We start from the raw sequence: 13,002 nt of genomic DNA, 5'->3' as shown, positions 1-13,002 counted from the left end.
GAGGCTGAGCTGTGGGCCAGGGAGATGGGCAGTGAGGTAGCAGGGTCTGGAAAAGATCAGGAAAAGAGGTGGTGGTGAGAGGGGGACTTCAGTTTTTGCTCTAGCCAAACTGCTTGCAAGCTGACAGCTGGACATCCAGGGGTAGTCAGAGAGACAGGCTGAGCCTCTTGCTGGGACACATGGAGACAGGTCTGTAATGGAGAGGCAGATCTGAGTTGTCAGCATGGAAATGGCAGCTGAATTTGTGCTGACAGCTGAGTGGGGGCCCAGCACTGATCTGTGCGATCCTACAGGAAGGAGAGTGAGGAATTAATTGTTCCAGTGATTAAATGAAGCAGGAAAAAAATCAAAGAGGCTGAGCTACTTGGGGGTAAGGAACATTTTCCATTTAACAAAACTCCGTAAGATTGAAAATACTAATTTTGCATTGTAAAAGTTATTTTGGGAAACGCATGCTCCAGATCACCAACACCCTCACACTTGCTAGAAGGACACAGCATCCAAAAGGAGTGTCCTGAGCTGAAAATCCACTCTGTGACCAAAATGCTCTTTCCCATCATCAGCAAAACCAATATGGCACAGCTAGAAATGCTGTGGACAAAGCTTCAAAACAGAACCACAGAACAAATGTTTCCAACGTGATGGTTGTTGGGACCAGCTGTGGTAATCATTTGTCTTCAGCTCACCTGTGTGAGGGTACCTGCAGCAAGCTGGGTGGGGTGTTTATGCCCTTGCAATAACAGAGATTTTCTTTTCCTATAGTAGGCACCAGAAAAGCAGAGAAAAGAAAAATAGTGTGGTTGGTAAATCACCCAGCCATCCCTCTATCGTGAGTACCGTAGTCAAACATCAAAGCCTATGGATGTATTAACAGGGAGGCAAAGATCAAGGAGTACTGGCAGAGCAAATAGCGTGGTGGCAGCTGTACGCAAGCAGTCAGGCTGCTGATCTCAAAGCTGTAATTTAAAACTGAAAGAAATGCCCCTGCATTGACAGGAGGTGTATTTGTCACCATTCAGTAGCGTGACGTGGCTTTTAGCAGTGGCATGTTGTGCTTGCAGCTCTTCAAAATCCTATGCCTCATCTTGCCTTAGGTTATCCCTCCCCATGCCGGTACCCACAGATCCCAGTTACATTTGACAAGTGGAACGATAGCCAGGAGCTGGTGTGTGCTGAGCTTCTGCACATGCCGTCTGGGTGCTAAACCCCGCTCGACTTCCGCGACTGTCAGACTTGTGCACTGTAGAGATCCACAGTGAACCAACACATGCAATAAGGAGAGGGGGTGCTCCGGTGTCTGTGCGAGGTCCTGCCAGTACACCAAAATTCCCACATAAACAGGGCAAAAAGGTGGCCAGATGCCCCAGGGCGAGCAGGGCTGTAGGCAGGATTCCTTGCTGAGCTGTAGCTTCCCAATGCTGGGAGGAAACTTGCCTCATATGTCTCTTCTTGTGCCACTCGGCTTTGCATTTTTTTTAACTTTTTGAGAAACCTACAATAGCTGTGTAAATTATTAAATCCAATTAATGCAGAGGGCTTGCTTGTGAGAAGGGTGCTTTGCTTTGGAAGATTCATGAATCTGACAGTAGCCTTGGTGACCTCACTAGCCATGGCCAGCAGGAAGCGTGTGGTGGCAGTGTCGCAGTAAGGGATTAAATGGGTGCTGCTGCCTCCCTCTTTTTGGCACCAAGAGCTGCCTTTGGCTTCAATATCTTGGTGTGAAACAAACCACAGAGGAAGGGATGATGAGCTGAATGCAATCTGTCCCTGAAACCTGCTGGGTGGGAATCTCCATCAAAGGTGCAGCAACAGAGACCAAGAGTAGCCAGAAACTGCAAATGAGTTTTAAGGCCAAATGCTATGACTTTGGGAGCATCATTATCTTTTCAAAGCTATGTCTTAGAAGAAGGAATTCACAGAAATCCAGATGTTTGCATGCAAATCAGTCTGTCAGAGGAAATCAACAGGAAATAAAAGACTTGTTTAGCATTTTCCCCTCTGACCCTGTTCTTCTGTCCTGGTATGATCGCTTGGAAAGGCTGCAAAGTGCTTAGGTCTCCCTTGCCCCAAACCCCACCACAGTTGCCATATAATCAAATAGATGTGCTGCAAAAATGTTGCCAAACTACCTTGCCATCATTGGGTTTACTGGGGAGGGAGCAGAGAAGAACCTGTGAGAAGCAGTCCCTTCAGCAGTGGCAAGAAAAGGGACAAAACCGTCATTATTAACCTTATGGTTGCATTGCTGGAGGGTTGCAAGGTTTTTTTCTATAGCAATACCAACTGCTGGTTTTATTTACACTATCTTAATTTTTTTATACCTCTTGTTAATGTTCTCTTTTATAAAGACACACATGAGGCTCCCAGCAGCATTAGCTCAGGGACTGTCTTTTTGAATTTCCCATGTGGAGTTGCAGACTGCCATGGAAACAATCCCTGGTCCAATTGGAAGACCTTTTTATTTTTTTTTTTTAAATAACTTTCTCTTGGGTCCTCAGTTATTTTTATTTTTAAATATTTTGATGTGTGGGAGAAATTTTTATAAAGAGTATCAGCAATTTAATTTTAATTAAATTGCAGAAACAGTATCTGCTACAGTACTAACAAACTATGTTATTAAAGTAATAAAAGTGAAAGAAACAATTTATTGAGGACAAAATAGAGGAAAGCGAGAGCAGAAAGATAGCTAATGAAAGGCAAGTAAGGGTTTGGCAGCCCTCTACAGGGCAGAGTGGAGCTGGCAAAAGTCCAGCTGGAATATGTTTCCTAATTAACTTTAATTCTCCACTTTTAAATTCAGACTGGATTGCAATATTGTCATTTCTCTGTCATGTGCGTTTCTCTTGCTGAATTCTTCTCCTGAGCAGAAATTTTACACTGAATGGCGAGTGAGTAAATAAATAAATAAAATCAATTGCCATGAACCATTTCAGTTTTCAAGACTACAGGATATGCTTTTAATGCCCCTCTCGGAGCTCTGTGCTCAACTGCGGGAACTTCATTAACACGCTCATTAGTGCTATCTGATTCACTGCTGCAGCCTCTCACTGGGAGCTGCGAGCAGCAGCTGGGAGAGCGGATCAGCTTCAGCTAATGCATATGTTAATAACACTAATGTTGTAGCATTTGGTGTTGCTGGAAGAGAGAGACAGTAAAATATCTGTGCTCTCTTCTGCAACACTTAAAAAGAAAAAAAAAGACCGATGCAACATAAAATAAAGCTATCTGCTAGGAATGTTTATAGTCAGTATTTATAGATTAGTGCAGTATGTTGGAAAATCAAACACTACAATGCACACATGAAGACCCATTCAATGAATTATTCAGGAAGATCTATTGTAAAGTGCTCCACTGACAAGGAAAGCAAACTTATGTTTCAGAAAGTTGAACTGAATCCGCCACCTCTCACCTGCCAGCCTTGCACTGTCAACAGACCTCCGCTGGCGTCGGCTCGGTTTTCCATCTGCTCTCTGCGCGCTGCTGGGGGTGGCACGAAGGAGGTGCCGCTGCCACAGCTGCACCTCGGGGTTGCGCTGGAGGTCCTGAGAGGAGTCAGACAAATTAGCACCTTCTCCGCAGTCGGTGGGGAAACGAGCCAGTTTGCTCCACTCCAAAACACACCTGCATGGCTCCGTATTTGTAGATTTGAAAAGTGTTTGTGGTGTAGCCCCGTGTGTTTGCTGCGCTGGGTGAAATGACCAAAGTAGGCAGAAAAAGCAACCTGTTCATATTTCAGCAGCATTTTTGGCTTTCCAGATTTGTGGATGTGTGTTGGCCCGTTTGAGTCCAGTTTGCTGTGAATTTCAGTGTCTCCACCATGAAAGGTGAAATTTGGATCCAAGGTTAAGGGTTTTTTTGATTTACATCTGCTAGGGTTCTTGGCTTGTGTCCTTTTCCTGTGGCCTTAAATGGCTGACACGGGGGTCAATGAGCAGTGTCCGGTGTCAGGGGAAATTCTCTGCTCCCGTTTCCCATTCACTAAAATCATGTCAATGTTGCATTATCAAATTGTGCCCTTGGACACCATGGGAGAGCTCGGTCGTCAGTAAATGCTTATGAAGAGGACAGGATTAACTGTGATGAATAGTTTAAAAAGGTGGATTGGCTTTTTAATAAAAAGATCATGTACACGCTGCCTTATAAATGTAACTTCGTTTTGGTGTGAAAGGTGGTCTCAGTGCCTCCGGACACTCACTGGGGCTAAGATACTGTGTAATGTGCACCTCAACTCATAAATAAGGGAAACATTAATTTTACATTAAGTGCTTAAAGCCAAAATAGGTTTTCATCCCTCTTCAACTGATTGCAGTATTGCCACCTGGTTCCTCTTATTCACATGGGATAAATCTTCACTTCTGACCTTCAGTGTATGCTTGAACTTGTGGATTTGTCATGCTATTTACTGTGGGTTTGTTTTCCTGAACATGGTCTCTGTTAAATACTGATACATTTTCAATTATTTTTTTAATCTGATAAAGCTTTCAGCTAATTTTATTTGAGCTAATAAGCAATTCACCCTTCCAAACCATGTTTTCAGATCTTTTATCTGGAATCCTGATCTCCATTGCAAATGCTGCTTTCTGCTCACCCACTGAGGCTTTGCACACTGAGATGATGTACTGCACACTTGAGTGACTCTGTGATTGTAGACTTGAAAAGTATTTGGTCCAGCACTGGATGTTTTGTGTTTGTTTGTTTGGTTTTTTTCCACTCCATATCTTTATATTCTACATTTGAATGTATCGTACTGCTGTATTGATATTACAGTGATACTGCCTTTGTACCCACAAAGTCTTTTATTGCTGTAAACAACAGATGCCCTTCAAGCTGCGGTGTGGTGACAAAATCTGAGATAGTCTGTAGAGCTGCAGTATGTGAGGAGGACTGGAGTGAGAGGGATGTGGAAAGCCTCAGCCCCTTCCTTCTAATAAATTCACTCCTGGTCTGACCATCATTTTGGTTATAACCTGTCAGGAGAAGGTTTAGCCAGTGGGAACTCTGACTGAGTCAACAGCAAATTCCCCAGTGACCTGGTTACGCGTTTATTGGTACAGGGAGAATGAGTTATGTTTAATGAAAATTACAGGGGATTTCCTATTTATATTACAAAAGTAAGTGCTCTCATCTTCCTCATCAGTCTTGCGTGGACAACTTGCCTCATGCCATAACTGTAAGCCCGGTTTGTGCACCGCACGGGTGGGATCTCTCTTTTACAAACAGTTATGTTTTCAATTTTGTTTTCTGTGCTCTGTAATTAACACATTAAAATAAGGGCCAGGAATCCCCCTCTGCCCCTGGAGCAGTGACAATATTTATGGCACGAGGGTGTATATTGTGTGCACTGACCTTTGCTGTCGAGAGGATGCGTACGGGAGGTCAGGGTTGCACACTGCCATCCATCAGAAAGTCACTGCAACACCCGCTGTGAGCCTTGCGTCCGGTCCACCCAGTTGGGGTGTGTTCTCCGGGTTTTTTATGATGCCCCATCCTATAGACACAGCTCTGCTATCAAAGCCAGCATGATTGTAGCATGTTGTGAATTACCTACTGCTTCTGACACGTGTGGGGACCTTGCGTACAAAGTATCATCACTGAGCCAATTTTTACTGTTGAATCAAATCCCTTAGAAACTACTTTCTAATGGAAATTATAATGAAACTTTAATTATAACTGTGCTACTTGGTTCCCTGAGCGTACACATCCCATTAGATGGTTTCTGCTAAGATAGTGACATCTTTCAAGCTCATTTCCAAGCATATTGAAAAAAAAAAAAAAAAAAGGATGGTATTTTACCTGTGACATGTTACAACTGTTGGTATTTTTTTTGGGTTCATCAAAATCTCATTAGCATTAATCAGAGATGTGACCGGAGAATAATATAGTTCCTTGGGTTATAGACTGAACAGAAATATTTGCATGAGCCAGAAAGATATTTTGTGATGAAGTTTTAGATTTTTAATTTTTAAAGAAATTTTCAATACAGCAGAAGGGCTTGTACTGGTAATTGTGTGCAATACATAGAATCATAGAATGGTTAGAATTCGAAGAGAACGTAAAGATTGTCTCATCTAACCTCCTCTGCCGTGGGTAGGGACACCTCCCACTAGACCAGATTGCTCAAAACCCCATCCAGCCTGGCCTTGAACACTTCCAGGGATGGGGCATTTTTCTGGGCAACCCATGCCGGAGTCTCACCACCCTCAGAGGAAAGAATTTCTTCCTAATGTCTAATCTAAATCTCTTTCAGTTTAAAACCATTACCTCTCGTCCTATCGATGCACTCCCTCACAAAGAGTCCCTCCCCATCTCTCCTGTAGGCCCCCTTCAGGTACTGGAAGGGGCTATAAGGTCTCCCCGGAGCCTTCTCTTCTCCAGGCTGAACAACCCCAACTCTCTCAGCCTGTCTTCATAGGAGAGGTGCTCCAGCCCTCTTCTGGCCCTTTTCTGGACCTGTTCCAACAGGTCCATGTCCTTCCTGTGCTGCAGACTCCAGAGCTGGACACAGTACTCCAGGTGGGGTCTCACCAGAGCGGAGTAGAAGGGTAGAGTCACCTCCCTGGACCTGCTGGCCATGCTTCTTTTGATGCAGCCCAATACAGGTTTTATTCAGGTGATTAAGCATACTGTTCCCACTTGACTAGTAAAGGCAAAATATGGTGTAATCTTTCCTTTCCTCGCTTATATCAGTATCATCATCCTAGGCAATAATTTTGCAAAAAGGCATGTTTAACTTATTTTTATCAAATAAGCCTTTCCATTAGCTTCAGTTGCAGGACCTGTGTGTAGGACTAGCCATTACTGCAATTCAGAAACATGCAGCTGGAACTAGACTACATTAACCTGTCTATTAATGAGATTATTTGTAGAGAAGCTACAAAACCCCAGATCTTTTCTACATGAGAAACACCAGACAGCTTAATGGTTTGTGGATTAAATGCAGATTGCTGTGCGTCTCTGGTAAGAAATAATCCAGGATTATTCCAGGTGTCGGAGTGTGCTGGAATCTGATCCCCCCTGGCACGAACAGGCAGGAGCCTTTCCTATGCTTGGCTGGGGTGTTTCCTCACGCCACCTTCTTCTTGATGGCTTGGCATATTGTAGGGCGCTATGCATGGAGGCAAGAGCTGACAGAGACATAAACAGGGCTTGAAAGGGATTCGAGTCTTCAGCCTCAGCACTTTGGGCTGTAACCAACTCGTTACAGCAGCAACGATAAACAGCTTGAAGACAGGCACCTCTGTGTACTGGTGCTGGGATGCAAACAGGCAGGTTTGCCCAAGGCACTGTCTGCTCTCAGGTGTTACGTGACTCAGCTTGGCTGTCCAGGGTGGCGGATGGCGGAGTCCAGGTTTCAGAACCCAAGCCTTTGTCCTTTTCTATGTGGACTTGAAAAAGAAGAAAAAAAAAGAAAGAAAAAAAAAAGTGGTGCCATCTTTCTGATGCTGGTGGCTAAGAGGGACGGGAATGGCCTTTGCGACATTACAACGCTGGAAAGTTAGGAGAGATTTTTCACTGTTGATTTTTGAAAAGGGAAAGAAAAAAGGCAGCCGCTGCAGTGCAGGAGAGTGTAAGAAAGGCCAATGCTCTTAGTTTAAAATAGCCCCAGAAAGCAATTACTCTTCTTGTGGGAAGTGCAGGATTCCTGGGTACTTCTTAAGCTTGTCCTGCAGGTACAAATGTGCCTTTTAAAGTTTAACCTGCTCTGTGAATCCTGCTGGGAACTCTGTTTTCTCTCCTTGGCTTTGTTGCTGTATCTCCAGCTTGTCTGTGTGAGCAATGCCAGATTGCAGTAAAGAAAAGTTGACATTAGAACTTGGAATAAAGCCTTCTTCCCTTTGCGACGCAAGGGGCTTGCTTTTTAGAGATAAGGTTAGCACCTTCGGCTCCAGCAGTACCCTCAAGTTAGTGATTATCATATCCCAAACGCAGAACTAGGGGAACGAGGATGGTGCTGGTAAGGAGAAAGATACTGGAGGGACGGGCTGCCTTTGACGTGACAGCATATATCAGCTGTGAGCTGAGGGCCCGATCTGTTGTTTAGCCTTTACAGTAACCTGGGTGTTATTCTGAGTGCTTTCCCTCTGCTTTCATTTCAGCTTTGTATTCCAGCTGTAAATTTATATAAGATGCTGGAGTCGGGAGAAGCAAGGAAAGATAATTCAGCCCAAATACCTCACTACAGGGTCAGGCCTTTGCTCCTTAATAAAGTGACAGGGGAGTTAATGCACGAGCTGCGGGACAAGGTAGATGCAGTGTTTCCAGGTGTGTATTACCTGTCCCGTGTGTACCAAACCCAGCCAGGGAACAGTCCAATCTTTCTGTATTTGGAAAAAGAGAAAGAAAAAACCTGTGTATGCTGCTCAGGAGGCTATTTTAACACCTGGAATAGCCAACCTGTGTAGATCTGGTTCAGCATCTTCTTAATAGGCACTTTCCTTAATGAGCTAATTGGTTGCAACACAAAGTGGCTATATGAAATTGATATAGCAGGTTGCTGCATAGTGGCTGCATGAGCGTCATGACTGTAACTGCTTAAATCATCTCACTTCACAGCGGTGCATTTTCTTGGGGGCTCAGAGCCCCTGGTCTGCTCCCTGTCTGTCTGGTGTGTCCCCCTGCCATCTCTGGGAGGGCTCCTCTCCCCAAGATATGAGTCTATGTACCATCCTTTTAGACAGAAAAAAAATACCTCTGCACCTAACAGTCCATGCACGATGGATTTTATGTCTGTACCACCTCAGGATTATGGGGTTTTGTCATCTCCATTGTTCCTCTGTGCACAGGGAGATCAGCGTGCAAAAAAAAAGGAGTTCAGGGAGCCCGGGCAGCCGTGGGCTCACGCTGGGGTGCAGGAAAAGGTGGGGAGGTGCAAAACATTTGCACGCACCAGGTTCCTTCTTGCACTGCTTGTGCAGAGCCAAGCCAGGGGAGGAATGATGTCTAAATGATACCAGGTGTGTCCAGAAGGGAGAGATGCAAAATCAGAGGGGGGGATCGGCAAGGAAGAGATGTGAATTCCCCCTGCCTGCACACCGGGGAGTTGGGTGCAGCGCAGCATGTGCCCAGCATGGTTTTCACCCAGGACAGAGTGCACCCCACACAGTGTGCCCATTGGGCCACATGGGGAAGGTGGAGAAGCTGGAGCACTCCCAGGAGAATCAGTGACCAGCTCTGTGAGCTTTCAGGGCCCTCAATCTTCCCCTCCCGCACGTGATGGGGATGGCCCTTCACCCATGGAGTGGTGGCACGTTGCAGTGGAGATGTCCCTGTGCAATGCGGTACTTGGTACAGAGCCTGTCCTGTGCTCTGCCACCGCAGAGGCTTTCCTCTGGGAACAGAGACTGATCCTGAATGGAAGTGCTTTGTTATTTCATATATATTGGAGGATTTCTTATTTAATAATTTTGTCCTTAACATGGCACTATTCATCTCTACTTCACGATCTCCCAATTTCAAATGAACATGCCCTATGGAGTACCAATTTGCATGGGAATCTTTACAAATCTGGGGGGAAGTGCTCTTTGTGTCTGCAGTTTGACTTTCTACTCCAGAAACTTCCTTCAAACATAAATTTGTACAATTCCAGTTAAAAAAAAAATTACTATGACACATTAATTTTGTTTTAAATTAGAGTCTAAGGCCCAAGCTTTACAACTGAGTCAGGCAAAGATCTTTAGGGTCTCAGAACCTAATGTTAAGAGCCTAAATACACGTTTACAGATTTATCCCTCCAAACTTCCCTCCGGTGTCCCTTTGTGCCCTACATGCAGGCACCGGCAGCTGAAAACCCCTGGCACCAGCAGCCTCTCTCTTCTTCAGGGAAGAGTCTGGAATACAAAAATCTCTGCGAAACAAAGTGCACATTTTATTACACAACCTCTAAATTGCAATTTAGAAAACAAAGTGAAAGCCAGCTTCTTTTCTGGCTCCCCAAAGCTACTGATATATACTGAGATATACTGATATATACTGAGATGTACTTTGTCTTACCAAAATATCTAATCTTATCTACAGTGTCCCTGTTTTTAATTGCTATGATAGTATGGGAATAACGGAGAAGAATACCAAGCTGCAGGTTAGGGAGGAATCAGAGCAACCCCTCCAGCTTTCCAGGGAGGGGCTCTACAGATGCTGCAGCAGCTGATTTCAGACTTACTGTGAAAGTGAAACCTGATGAACTGGAAGGACAACCAGCTTACAATGCAGCCAGGACCAAGATTTTGAATTAAAAGAAAAGTGTGTATTGGTGCACAAGCAGATACAAATAACCAAAGCCTCTTCATTTGAAGGCTTGCAGAGGAATATCTTTCGAAGGTATGCTTTTATAAGCATTAAACAGTTTTTGGCACTTGTGATAATCATGAGGTCCAAAAAACCGAAGGTAGAAAATTGCCTTTTTCTGGGAAAGAGCACTGTTAATATTGAAATCATTAAAGCAGCCAAACTGTGTGAAGGGCATCTTTATTCCCCTTTGGCACATCATGACTACACTTCGATCAATGCAAGCTACGTCTCCACGGTTTTCTTTGTCTAAACCAGCTTTGATCAACTCAATTGCACAAATTTCTTCAGGCTGCCTCCGTAGTAAGGCTGTGTGTGCTAGGCTGGTCGCTGGTGACCTGTCCTTATCCGTATGACCCTTATGATGAAGAAATAAGATTTAGAAATGAGATTTTTAGATGAAGAAATAACATTTAGATCTCAGTGGATTCAGCGAAAGGACAGGATTGTGAATTGCTGTCTGTCACTGGAGCCGCTGGGGTTTATTCCAGTCAGCGGCACGGGGTACCTGCTCCTTCATCTGGCCACTGGCAAAATGTGGAAACTTCATCCCTTTTCAATAGGGGAGCCATAAAGAAAAGACTGATGGCTAAATGGAAATGCCTCCTGCAATTGTGGACTGATCACGCTGGGTCCAGCCAGGTTTGGCAGCCCAGGGTGAGAGGGGAGGCTTCAGGGGTGGACGGTTTGGTGGGAGCAGCAGGTTCCTGCAGCACCAGGACAGGGAGAGAGGGGAGGAGGATTCAACAGGCAGAAAAAACCACAGGCTTTTAAGGGGTGGGTAGAGAGGAGGTTCAACTGATACAATTCTTTTGTTTTTAATCTCCTGCTTGAACCGGTGACTCTTCTTTTCTCTCCCTGGGTTCTCCCCCCAGTGGGAGCAGGGTGCCTCACCGCTGGGCGGCCGAGCCTTTCCCTCTCAGCTGCCCCAGGCAAAGCGGAGAAGAAGCGGGGAAGGACACAGGAGACATACAAAACTCTGGCATGCATGGAGAGTAAATCAGGGTGTTAAACAAAACCTCTGCTCTCAGCTGGCTAATGTTTCAAAGGAAAACATTTCAAACGCTGAGAGAGATTGTGCAGTTAGCCGGTGATGCAATTACATGGCTGTAAGCTGTAGAAACTCTTTCAATGTGGCACATATTAAACCTTTCAGAGGTAGTGCTTTGATTTTTAATTTTACGCTGTTGGCAGGCAATCAGGGTCTTTAATAGTATGGGGGCCAGAGGGAAAATGTTTCAAAACAGCAAGGATCTTATCATAGTGTGCAATTAATGAATAATTATTAAAAACCAGAAATAGCTGGAAGAGCAGGCAAGAGCTGGCAATGCAATTCTCTGGTTTCAGGCCTATAATGAAATCTCAAGAGAGGAAAGTATGATATGCAGCTTTGTGCAATTAAAGCTGGGATTTTTTCCCCTTCATTGAAAGATCAGTGATCTTGAAAAAATATACCTGTCACTTGGTTTTGTTTTCAAGTCATTTAATTGTCGTAGTAAAGCATTTAATATCCAACAAGCATGGAGACATTCTCCTGTAAATTATGGATTTTTGGGGTTCTTTTTTTTAAGCAGTAAGATTTTTTTTTTTTTATGAGGGTTTTTTGGTTTGGTTTTGCTTTTTGTTTTTTAAGATGGTTGAAAAAAAAGTCTGCCTGCCAGTATAATTTGAATGTGTTAACCATGGGAAAGGGCTGCAGTAGTGCTTTCTGATTGCACTGGCTAGTAAGTTTGGCCAGGAAGACATCAGAGGTGAGAAAGAAAGGCTTGATGTGGACAAGCAGATCTGTTTGATGCTCTGCTACAGGATAGTGCTTTCTCTGTGATGTCTGGGAAATTTAACACCTGTGGTGTCTTCCCATTTCCAATCTATTAAAAAAAAAAACCAAGAAAGAAACCCTTTTGCATTCTCTAGTGGAGGCCTGTACAGTTTGCCTGTGTGTTCACTTGTTTTGCCTGTTTTCCTGTGTTCAGGCAGGAATTCCCTTTCTGCTTTGTCTGTGTTGTACCCAGCACAGTACAGCTGCGATCTCACTGAAACAAAGCAGCTCGATGTCCTTGCTGGCACTCCTAGGGAGTCCTAATTGTACATCTTTGGATGTGAGACACTTCCTCACCTAAGGCAGGTGCAGTCTCCAGCCTGGTGCGACATCCTGGTACCGACAACTCAAACTGTGTGTGAATTAGGAGCTAAGAACCGGTGTCTAAAGGCCCTTGGTGCTCTACCAAGCCAGAGAATGTTGACACGCGTTGTGCTTAGCTTCAGCATGATGTAAGAGCCCTTTAAACCAAAAAGTAGCTTATGGCTTGACCAAAATAGAAAGAAATGTTAAACTCCTTCACTGCGGAGACCTTTGGAAGGAGCAACTGTGACCTTCAGATTCAAGGCTTTATGTTTTCTTTTTTTCCTAAAGTGCAGCTATGGCTGTATGTTATCACTGGTCTTGTTTTCCTAATCAAAAGTGAACTTACGGTTTGCATTTTCACTTGGAGAGAATAGCACCTTCCTGCTTGGAAGCGGGAACAACTGTTTTGCTTTTAAAGCTGCATAACAAATCTAATAGTTAAAGGTATAACAGTTGTGTTTTGTCACTGAAATCCATTAGTCTGTGGCAGAGTGAGAGTCGCTCTGGCACGCAGGCTCCAAGATGCATTTGCTTGAGCAGCCCCCTCTTTTGAGTACTGAACCGCATTTGCTCACTGCTGTTTCATTATATATGAA

The 13,002-nt window shown here is 44.4% G+C and overlaps 1 protein-coding gene across 1 annotated transcript in view; it reads left to right on the top strand.

Annotated features, from left to right (window-relative positions):
- GPR39 (G protein-coupled receptor 39) overlaps positions 1 to 13,002 on the top strand; it is an 80,423-nt gene that overhangs the window by 49,171 nt on the left and 18,250 nt on the right. The window lies entirely within an intron of this gene.

The sequence above is a fragment of the Numenius arquata genome, chromosome 3, assembly GCF_964106895.1.
Source record: "Numenius arquata chromosome 3, bNumArq3.hap1.1, whole genome shotgun sequence".
Taxonomy (NCBI): domain Eukaryota; kingdom Metazoa; phylum Chordata; class Aves; order Charadriiformes; family Scolopacidae; genus Numenius; species Numenius arquata.
The sequence above is the reverse complement of the archived record's forward strand: the minus strand, read 5'-3'. Positions and strand labels throughout refer to the sequence as shown.